The following is a 12,047-nucleotide window of genomic DNA, read 5'->3' on the forward strand; positions in this document are numbered from 1 at the left end:
TTGATATTTTCCAATAGTCAGATCTACAATAACTAACTTTATGCCTTTGTAGGCCTATTTTTGAAACGGCTGCCATTTCCTCATTCTCCATTGTGACAAGGTGAAGGGTTAGGAAAGTTCACAACCATATGTCAGTTTTAGACCAGGGGATCATTTTGGTTAAGTGAAGTTTGTTATCCCTGACAGTTCAAGTTCCCAGTTGTGTTACTTCCTCAGAAAATCCCTGAGCCAGTGGGAAACGCTTTTGCAGCATCCACAACTGGATCAAAATCTTCTCCTAAGGTGCAAACTAAATGCAAGCATTGCTTTCATCATATGAGAGGAAAAATATGTTTGGGAGAAGTTACAAGATGTGGCTTACAAACTTCAAAGACTTGGACTGGCTGAATATTGTCCGTCACAATGTTTTCTGACAGAAAATTAAGTAAAACTGTGGACACCTTATGGAAGGCCTCTGCTCAGTGTGCAGTGAGGTTGTATTAAAATTAAAAAAAAAAGCGCAAACAAGATGTTAGGCTGCGTAAGGAATAAGATGGAGGATAATACAGAGAATGCCATTATATAAGCCAACTGGGTGGCCTTTCGGGAATACTGTGTGCAGTATTGTTCACCCTGCCTCAAAAAAGATATTGCAGAAATGGGGAGCAGGGGGGTCAGTGGAAGGCAGCAAGAATGATTAGGGCATGGAAAAAGTCTCACATGAAGAGAGATTGAAAAGATTGGGATTGTTTACCTCGGAAAGAAGATAAATAAGCGGAGACATGACTGATAAAAGTATTTAAAAGAATGAATGGGATAGAGAAGGGAGATTAGGGGCTCCCTCAGAACACAAGAATAAGGGGCAATTTAGTGAAATTGTCAGTTTTGAGTTTGCCACCTCTTAAAAGAATTTTTTTTTACCCAAAGTGTGATTAAACATTGGAACTCACTGCCACATTATGTTTGTTGAAGCCAAGAACCAGCCAGATTTAAAGAGGGACTGGATATTTATATGGGAAACACAAATATGCAGAGTTAGAAGAGTTGATGCTAACATAAAATTTACAAAGGAGATAAAACCAGGTATTTCAGACTCAAGCTAGACTAACCATTGGGGATAAGACTTTGATGCAGAGCAGGTTAATGCACATCTGTGCACTGCCATCTTCCTCTGATATTGCTGGAGCTGGCCAGAGAGGACACTGGAATAGATGGATCAGGGTTTTGACCCTATATGGCAATTCTCATATTCCACAACTGGACAATGGAGCTCTCTCCACCATAAAATATTTCAAAGTACACACACACACACACTTTCTCCTATTTTAGTTGATCCTCCGACATTGTCTCCCTTTTGTTTTCACACAGCAGAGAGATATGCAGAATCCCTTAAAGCAGCCGGTCCTCAGAAAAGATTGCAAGGTAAGATTAAACCCAATGCTGCCCGTGCCTGCTACGATCTCCCTCCCCTCAGTTCTCATTCTCAGCATCACACAGCCAGGCTGGCTGGTCAGGCTGCACCATGCTGAACATACTGCTCATCATACCAAGCTCCTTCAAAAAACCCTGTAAGTTTTTGTTTTGTTTACTAGTGCGCAGTCTGTTCGCATGTGCTTGGTATATTTCAAACGATGGAGGGTTTGTAGCAACCTATGCAGCAGGATTTTAATTGGTTGATTAATTTACTGCTTTAAAAGCAGTGGGTGTTAGTTTCCGTTCTATTTCTGGGGTTTCTGACAAGCTGCTCTGGGTGTAGAATATGCACTATTCAGAGCTTTTCCATTTTAACATTGCAGAGCTAGGAGTGCTGGGAGCCAGGAGACAATTGCTGGTTTTTGCATCTGTTGTTGCATTTTTCAGGATGTTTTTAAACATCCCTGTGTTGTAGGGTGACCAGACAGCAAATGTGAAACATCGGGACAGGGGGTGAGGGGTAATAGGAGCCTATATAAGAAAAAGACCCAAAAATCGGGACTGTACCTATAAAATCAGGACATCTGGTCATCCTACAGCGTGTTGTCCTTTCCCACCAACTGCAAAGTGTCCAGTGTTCTTGGGGGGCAAAATCAGACTTTTGCAATAACTGGGAGCAGCAGCTTCTGCCAGTTGTTCCAGCAGAGCTCCCAATTCACTAGGGATTTGCAGCCCTCAACCCATAGCTAGCCTTCAATAATAGACATACTTTTAAAAGCAAACATCAGAGAGAGGGGGATGGCACTTCCCCAGCTTCAAGTCAAGCTGCTGATATAAACCAGAGTGGTTCATTCATTCTCCCCTGCATCCAGGAATCATTCCACCAATAAATGCTTATTGGCAAAAAGCAGGACCTGGCTTAACCACATTTGATGCCCCATTTCCCTATTAAGAAGTCAGACTAATCTGTCTTTGCTTTGGAAAAAAAAAACCTCTTTTAAAAAACCTAATATTTCTCTCTCTCTGCGCTTTTAAATTAGGTTCTTTAAAATCCTTTGTGAAGCCTCTTGTGTGGATTTCCAGACCTGCTCTCCGTCAGTTCACTGGCGAAATGGATTAAAACAAGTCCTTTGAAGTGTCGGCATTTGTGAACTGTTTGGAGACTGGCTTAGCTCTGCACTTTGTCAAGTACTGGAGGGAGGATAAATGCCATTTCCCTCTTGATTTCCCTGTCATCTAGTCTTCTCCCTGCAGACTTAAAGTCATAATAAAGTTGGAGACATACAGTACATCCCCTGGGTTTGAAATGCAGGCCTCTCTCAACTTCCACATGACATGACTGCCTTATATCTTTGCTGGGAGGGCTGCCTCAGGGCTTCCATGTATCCTGCAGATGTATACATACCCTGCAGCCATCATATCCTGTATATGGATCCTGCACCATTTTATCACTTTGGTAGAAAGGCCCGCCTTGCCAGCTCCTTTACTATCAGCACAAAGGCTATGCTGGGCAAGGAATGCTTAACAGAAGAGCTGGGGCTCCTGGATTGGTTCTCCACTTGTGAGGTAACTCCCTTCTCTTCATGTGTCATTATATAATGCCTGCATTTGTAATTTTCACTCCATGCATCTGAAGAAGTGGGGTTTTTTTACCCACGAAAGCTTATGCCCAAATAAATCTGTCTTTAAAGTGCCACCGGACTCCTTGTTGTTTTTGTGGATTGGATGATGTGCCTTTGCTTATGCCTCAAAGCTCAAGGTTATCAAGCAGCATTCTCATAATACAAGGCATTTCCTCAGCCTACATGGGGCACCAGTGATGTCTCATTATCTTTTTGAGGGAGCCAACCAGCATATGGACAAGGGTGATCCAGTGGATATAGTGTACTTGGACTTTGGGAAAGCCTTGACAAGGTCCCTCACCAAAGGCTCTTAAGCAAAGCAAGCCACCATAGGATAAGAGGGAAGGTCCTCTCATGGATCAGGAATTGGTTAAAAGATGGTGTCACTTAATCATGAAAATGAAGGACCAATGACATTGAATAGGACCAAGCACAGAATGGCGATAGGCTTCCCACACTCAGCTCTGCCCACTCACTTGAGTCTGGATGTGCAGCATTTCTGGATCTCTTGAGCAGGACAGTCAGCTCCTTTGAATGCAGGGATTATCTTTACGCTGTGCGCTTAGACTGTGCCTGGCACAACGGGGCTGGGGCCTCTAGGGCCTGCTGCAATACAACCATCACATGTGTAACATTGTCAAAGGTGCCAGGCTCCTAAATGACTTCAGTGCTTTAGAAAATGTTCCCCAATGTTTAGCTGTGTGGCAGGCTTAGTGATACGTATCCACTAGGAACCAGCCTTCGAGCAACAGACACGGAAGGTAAATTGTGGGATTTGCACCCAGGTCTCGCAAAGTTTGGATATTTCTGAACCCCCCTGTGACACTCTATACCTTGGAGGAGCATCCTGTAAGCCCCATATTCCTCATCTGTATATAATTGTGATACTGCATATAAAGCATGCCATGTGAGGTATCAGGGGAAAGGTTATGATCTGCTGAAAACCACTGTTGCATATAAATATGTATATCACTAATGCATAGGAAGTTATGAGAATATGTTGTATGGTCATCACTAAAATATGCTGTGAGTTGGGGAATCTCCCAGATATTAGATCCCCAGACGCAAGGACAAGGGAGCTAACCAACACCCGGGCGGGTGTCAAACAACCGTCAACAGTCATTGTCCAGCAAGGGAGCTACAATTCAATAACTCACTTGCACAAGGCCACATCTGGGGAATTGCTCAACCTTTCCCCCAGTCATGCCTGGACTTGTGTTCTCCAAGCACATGGGACTAAGGGTATAAAACAGAACACAGGGGCCCCATGCTTGGCCTTTTCTCTTCCCCACACCTATGCTGCAAGCAACAAGGATGCTCAGAAGACTGGTGATTTCAACAGAGGAGAGTGGCCCAGGTTTAAGGGAGATACCTGTATATTAAGGACGGTAAGATCCAGTGGGGTGAGAACATTGCTTGATCTAAATACTGTCTAGTGTGATAAGGGTTATGGCTTAGACTGCAAACTTATATTTTATTTTATTTTTTGGTAACCACTCTGACTTTTTGCCTATCACTTATAATCACTTAAAATCTATAAACTTGTTTTACTGTTTATCTTTACCAGTGAGTTTGCCTGAAGCATCTGGTAAATCTGCTAGGTTTACAAAGGCTGGCGTATATCCACTTTCCATTGATGCAGTGGTAAACCAATTAATAAACGTGCATTGCTCAAGAAAAGGTCGTGAGCAGTGCAAGATAGTATATTCTTAGGGTACAAGGCTGGGAGCTGGGGGGATTTGGCTGGTGCCTTTCTCTGAGATTCATGAGTAGCTCTGGGAGCTCCACACGTGGTTGTACTGAGTAGTAACAGCAACTGGGGGGTTTGCTGCTTGCCACTGGTAAGGCATTGTGAGAGAAAACCCAGAATAGGGAGTAAAGAGGGCACAGCGGTCCCACAGTCCCAGGCTGCACCCCAGGGTCCTGTCACACACTCCTCGTCAAGCTCTGACATACAGGAGTGCTGGCCAGGAGTCGATGGCTGGAGCCTGAGCTGGTAGGAAACCGATTGCATTTCAATGGAGCTAGGCCGCTTTACACCAGCAAAGGATCTGGCTTTGACACTGGATGTGTTTCCTGGCTCCAGTCACATGACCTGGCTTCAGGTAAACGTGGCTGTACTAAGGCAGCAATCAGCACCTATTGTTTCTGTGCCACTCAGTTCCCAGGTCTTTATAGCAGGCTGTCAGGACTGTACTTAGCTCCCCGGATCCTCTGTGTCACACAGCCACCGCTGGAAATACAGACTTTCTATGGCACTGATCCTGCAGTGCACCGTGTGAGCAGACCCCTGTGCCCCTGCAAAGATCAGAGCGAAACGCTGGCGCTGGCTATCGCGTACCCGGAGCGCCGCACCGTGCGTACGAATTCGCATGCACTCTACATGGAAAGCACAAGAGCCAAACCAGCTGAGCCTGCTTCTTCTACTGCCAGCACATGAAGCTTCTACAAGATGTTAATATTACACAACAGGCAAGTGTTAATATCAAGAATATTCCTCTCCAACCATCTCTAGTTAATGAAACAAAACAAACTATCTGGAAAAATGCGAACATTACAGTAAAAACAGCAACAAATTAAACACCAATACAATTAGGGAGAGATTAGGCATCGCTCCTCTGGGAGCATTTCAGAGCCCAAGGTCTTTCTCAAAATTTGATCGTTCCCAGCAACTTTATTTCCTTCTAATTAATAAATGGGTAAGTAAACGGCGTGGTTCCTAGAAGGGAGATGGCTCCCCCGGTCCTCTCTGAACAAGAGCTTTCCGGCCGTGTTCGATAACACAGAAGGGCAGAGTTGGTGGCAAGTAGAAGTGTGCACACCTTCAACTCAGAGAAATCCCACTGTCAGCAGAATGAATGGCAAAGGCTGCGAAAACAGAAGTTCCTACATGAGCGTCTGTTACAAGGTGACTGAAGGGGGAAGGCATCTCGTGCTAACATGCAAGAGCCTAGCAAAAAGAAGGTCGAGGGGTGACGTGATCACAGTCTGTAAGTCCCTACATGGGGAACAAATATTCAATAACGGGCTCTTCAGAGACCGGTGTGACACGATCCAAGGGCTGGAAACTGAAGCTAGACAAATTCAGCGTACATTTTTAACAGCGAGAGTAATTAAGCGTGGGAACAATTTACCAAGGGCTGTGGTGGATTCTCCATCACTGGACATTTTAAACTCAAGACTGGCTGTTTTTCTGACCGATCTGCTCTAGGAATTACTGTGGGAAAGCTCAATGGCCCACACGGACAGACCAGGTGCAATGTCTGCTCTTTCTAACCTGCCTTTCCTTGAGCAGGTGAAATACTTTGATCAGAGACTGGCTCTCCCGGACCAGCAGCCACGTACAAGTGAGGAGAGAGCAGCTTCAGTGGCCAAATTAATTAAGCAAGGCCCATTTGGGGCTAACCCCATTGGCCAGGGCTCGACCACCCACCCAGGGAAGCTCTGCCTGGGAGAGGAGGGACCAGGATAAGCCTCACTGAATTGAGGGTGACTGGCCTGACAAGCTAGACAAGCGTTGCCAAAAAGAAAGAGCCTGTCAGGGCAGCTCTGACCCACCGACAGCGGGGACCCACCCTGAACTGGAGGAGTGACCCCTGTGACTGTTTGTCATTACTGCCCAATGTGCATCCAGAGGCAGGTTCCCACATAGCACGATGCTGTTTCTGCTCCCCTCCCCTCTGAGGGCCCTTGCAGTATTCGTGTTCACCAGCACAATCTGGGAGGCAGAGTGCCGACATCACCAGCTGGGGCTGAGGCTGCCTGGCCTCCACTCCTGAGTGGCTGTGTGCAGGGAACACATTGATTATGGAGTCAGACTCCTGGGTTCAACATCACCCTTGGAAACCCAGCTCTACGCCGGTCTTAAAGATGCTGAAACAAACTTGCTCCTCCCAAGTGGCACGGACTGGAAGCAACAAGTCCCCTTCCAGGTGGATGTAGTCTGAGCTCGTGTTACAGCTCAGAAAAGTAACAACAGTGTGGTACCCAGTCGCACGCTCTGAAGATGTCCCATCACCACCGCTTGTGCAGCCAGATAATGCTCAATGCTTTGGTACAATCACACGTTCTAACCTCATGAAAATCACTTCCCTCTTATTGAAATCCCAGTGTTAGGCCTTGATTCAGGAAAGCACTTAAGCACGTGCTTCACTTTAAGCATGTACTTAATTCCCCTTGACTTCAGTTTGCTTATATATATGCTTAAAGTTAAGCACCTGCTCAAGTGCTCTCTTGGTTTGTGACCATAATGCAGAAACCCATTATAGAAAGACGACTAAGCAGGGTAAGGGTTGGCAGGCCCAGTAGGTGTTTGGGAACAAGTGCTTGGTCCCATTTTATACCAGAATCCCTAGTACTCAACCAGTGCAAGACTGGTGCAGGATGTTTCCAGGTGTGTTCAGCTCCCAGAGGTACATTTCAGGAGTGCTGCCTGGCACAGCTGCCCTTGGTCACTGGAGCTGTCTCCACGTTGAGAATAATTGTAGACAAAACCACTTTGTGCAATCAAGGGTGAGAACATTTTGTGTGCTCTCCTGATCTCAGGGTCGTTTCTCTGACATGTGACCTGCGTGGCCGGTGCATTTTGTTACTGCACGATGTCTGGAAATACTGGTTCAAGGCCTCCTAAAGTCCTTTCTCGCCACAAACTAGCTGCATCCCTCCATTACAGCAGCATGCAGCCCTTTGAATAGGGAGAATCTGGTTTGTAGCCTCCAAAAGCCATCTGAATCCCACTGAGCTCGCTGGAGCACCAAGGAGATGCCCTGAAAAGCCCTAGAGAAAACTTAAATGAAGGGGACAAAGATACTAAGTTACATGGAGCCAAAGCATCTCCTGAGTTGCACCCACGCTGTGCCCAAAAGTCCTGGCATGCGACCAGGTCCTCTTCAACTTCCCTTAGTGGATGATAAAGGATAAAAGGGAATAAAATAAATATTCAGATCGGAGAAAAAGATTCTCTACCCCAGGTGAGAAAACTTCAGCCTTCTGTTCGTTATGCTGCGGCCCTTCCTTTCAGTAATCTGCATGCCTGTTAATCAATGTGCCCAGCCACTGCACCTGTCAGCAAGGGGGGTCTTCACACTTTGCAAATATTAATTAAGACTCCATCCCCTACCCCCCGTTAGGTAGCACCCGGTGTAGAACTATACCCATTACACAGAGGGGGAAATTGAGACATTGCAAGTTAGGACCAAAGTCTTCAAACTTGGCTAATCCTTAATTAGGCTCACAGTAATTGGGCTGATTTTCACAGGTGCTGAGCACTCATGACACCGGTGGATCTCAGGCCTCATTTTTATTTAGAGCCTGCAATGGGGTTTCCACTCACCACCAGGGCACCTCCTTGTGTCTAGGTTTGGGAAAGTGGCTCTCACAACACCAGGTGCCCCCTTCTGTTGTCTGCTCCCTCTGCAACTGTCTCTCTTCAGGGAACTTGGCTTTATAGTGCTGGCCCAGCCCTCCCCCAGCTGGGCTTCACACTCAGTTAACCCTGGCCTTCCTCTCAGGTGACTCGAGGTGCCCATTTGGCCACTCGGGCCCTCGTTAATCCTGCCAGGGCTCTGTGGGGTGCACACCCCATCACAGAGTTTAACTATCAGAGTTTTGGTACCGAACGTTGGACACCCAAGTGTGACAGTCTGGGACATGGTGACCACAGACAAAAATAGAACCCAGGAGTCCCAATTCCCTAACCCCTGGACCATACACACTGTCCTCTATACCCTCAAAAGAACTCCTGGCCAGTTTAAATTAAATACCCTGCCTTCCTAGAGTCCTCCTGACCCTGAAAGTATTTAATAATGGAAACAAAACCTAATTAGAAATTAATGGACTACAAAAGGCTCCAGTTTGCTTGTTACACAAGGACGAACCTTTAAAAAAATTATGTCTATGATGATCATCTACATTTGACCATTGCACTTTGGTTGGGGGAGGGGGAGTGGTAGTTTAAATCAGCCAGAGTCCTGCAGGCAGGGATGACAAGTTCACAGCGGGTTCACAGAGAGATTGGTAGTGGGTACAGAGGAATGAGGGGCCATTAATCTTTCCAGGTGAATCTCTGGGGCCAGCAGGCAGGATGGAAGCAGTTTAGCATAACACAGGGCTGTAAAACCAACCTGAGAGAACACTGGTGGTGGTGGTAGGATGCTACGTCGGCAGGGTCCATTTGGCTGGGCCAATTCCATTACTAGCTGGAAGCAGCAAACTACACCTGATCCCAGGAAGTATTAATAACACTCCTGTTTATAGACAACTCAGCTCTCTTTTCAGGTGGGCTAATCAACAGAGCACAACCAGCTACAAATAAACAGGATCAGGAGATGTTATCAGGACTAGTTGTCTGCCCCATGTGCTAGGAGGGGAGCACGCTGTGTTCAGTACACTGGTGAGACTGTACCCGCCACACTGTGTCGTATCCGGCCACTTTGTTAATCCGGAGTCCAGGGAAGGCCAGAAATGACCAAGGGGGTGGGACTGTTTGAGTTGAGGAAATATTAGACATAAATATGTCTATAGCTAAGACAAGTGACTGCTGAGTTGGAGGAAGGTGTGTGCAGAGGTGCGGTGCAAATGTCTGAGCAGGAGGGACTGAAAGGCGAGTAGGACTGATCACATGAGACTAAGAGGAGGGAAATACAAGTCTGATTACCAGGACCAGCTCCCTGATGGTGAGAGAGTTCAGACTGCAGGGATGTCTCCCAAGGGAAGTGGTGGAACCCCTGCGGCCTGGGACACCGAACACAGACCTGGTACATGCACTGCAGGGACTGCTGCAGGGGATAGCTTTCCAGCTCGGCTTTCTCTGACCCTGCCCTGCTATTTACTATTTTTAACAATGATTTATTGTTTTTACTATTTCCAATAAAACGAGGGAGAGATCCATTTTTCACTTTCAGAGGCTCCTCTCTTCCCCTTCCCCCATCCCCTTGCTATACAGAATGAGTCATTGTCTGCGAACCTTTTTCAAAACAGCTCTTCTAAAATTCTGTATCAAATCACAAGCATTTCTAGTCCATGAGCCAGCACAGGGGAGCTGGGAGCAGAAGCCCTAGGATGCTGTTGATCTGCTGCATGAAAACAAAGAGCCTTAAAGCAGGAATCCTTCTGCTTGGCATAAATCTTTTACCCCACTGTACCTTGTCTAGCACCTCATTTAGTGCCCATCAAGTGGGGACACAGGGGGCCTGTGAGCTCATTATGTGCTTTAAAGCCCTGTTTGTGTCTGGAATTGTATTTCAGGGCTGGCTGTTTTGTTTTGCGGACAGATAACACGTGTTCATGGGAGAGTCAGCTGCATAGTCACACACAGAAAGGGCAAACTGCAGATTTTTAACTGCCACAGTGCAGCTTTACAAAACACGCTCCTACCTGACCCCACGCGCTATGTCACTCCAGCATCGGAGGAGGGGGGCACCGGCCTGTGGGTAAGGTTGAGAACACATTTACACTCGGGATGACTGGCCATGGATCAGGTCGGGTATTTTCATTCAGTGGAGACAGATCACCAACAATTCCAATGTCTCATCAGAATCAAATGTTTTGCTCAACCTGAACCACTGATAACCCAGCTTGTACTATCCAAGGATTTGGCTTTTGTTTCATACTCTCACATACAGATTAATACGGTGAAATGCATGCGGTCAGCCCCAGTGAGCCATTAATTCCGCTCACTTCCCCTAGCATGACAACCTGTAAAGACCTGGAGTTGCTTTCACAACACTGGTCTTTGCAACCTGAGCTGCTATGATGAGTCTGGTCAGAGCTGCCCCATGGAAAGGCAGCTCCAATCTTTACAGGAACGACGGGATTTCTAGAAATGTGCCTTCACTTTATCGAACCAGCGCCAGGTTGGAAAGTTTTCCAGACTTGCCTGCAATGGGGAGAACTAAGTTATTTTCCTACAGGTACCAGCATTGGCTTTCAAGACTCACGGCCCTCGGAACGTAACTTCCCGTGGTGTTTGGGTCAACCTAGGAGTCGTCAATCTGGTGAAAGCCTCTGCAGCTGGTAGGCTGGTCTGACTCTGAGGCCTTTGAAGCCTTTGGCCCCCGATTAACCAACAAAATGGGATGCTTATTAACAATACCGGGGGAAGTATTTTAAAGGCTGACAGGGAGAAGTGGGGTGGGTAATACTGATAATGTATTCTGGTCCCCTGCCACCCCCTCCTGCAGGTATGATGGCGTATGTACTACCTACACACACCTGGCACAGAATCCTCAGTAGTCCAATGGCTGGTTCAAGAATCCTTCCCCCATTTACACACACACACACACACACACACACACCCCTTGCAGCTCTCCATGCAATGGATACCGTGGCACTGGTACACACAAGGACCCTGAAATAACAGCAATATAAACAAACCTGGTTCCTGAGCCTGAGAAGTTTATGAAACCATCTTCCTCCCTTCACACAAACAAACATTCTGCTATTAAACAGCTCTGATTTCCCCATAAACTTTTCTAACGACAAGCTAGACAGATTCAAACAACAAGCAAAACAAGGAGGGATGCGGGCAGTACCTTTCTATTGCTGGCTAGGCTGGCGCTAGAGGATAACAGAGCTGTTCCAGTGATGCTGCTGAGATAGAAGCACTCTGGAGTTACGATTACAGCTTTCCCCGCTCTGCGACCAGATCTTTCAGCAGCCCAGACCCACTGTGCTGGAAATGCACTTAGTAATTATCTGCAAGAGATCAGGCTCCGCCCCCCAACAGCTCTGATTGGTCCTCTGGCCCTGTGCAAGTCTGCATTGGTTTCAGTCAATCTACTATTATCCAGAGCCTCAAAAGAACTGAATTCTATGTCCCACGTATAAGGGGTATTGGGGTGAGCGTGACAGGTCGGGGGTGGGGGGAAGGGGAGAACAGACTGACTCGCGCAGAGCAGAGACTAAGTCAAAAGCACCTTGAAATTATATTTCTTATGGTGTTAGTAAAAGGATGTATGAGTCTGATTTAAAGGGTACAGACTGGGATGGGTATCATAGAATCATAGAAGTGTAGGACTGGAAGGGACCTGGAGA

The 12,047-nt window shown here is 46.7% G+C and overlaps 1 protein-coding gene across 1 annotated transcript in view; it reads right to left on the bottom strand.

The window, feature by feature from the left end:
* ZMAT4 (zinc finger matrin-type 4) overlaps positions 1–11,631 on the bottom strand; it is a 172,749-nt gene extending 161,118 nt beyond the window's left edge. The window contains exon 1 of the mRNA XM_026657288.2: positions 11,546–11,631. The gene's annotated coding sequence lies outside the window, so the exon portion shown is untranslated. The remainder of the gene's footprint in view (positions 1–11,545) is intronic.
* Positions 11,632–12,047: the final 416 nt, after the last annotated feature.

This window comes from Terrapene carolina, unplaced genomic scaffold (assembly GCF_002925995.2).
Source record: "Terrapene carolina triunguis isolate 2854851 unplaced genomic scaffold, T_m_triunguis-2.0 Scaffold53, whole genome shotgun sequence".
NCBI lineage: Eukaryota > Metazoa > Chordata > Testudines > Emydidae > Terrapene > Terrapene triunguis.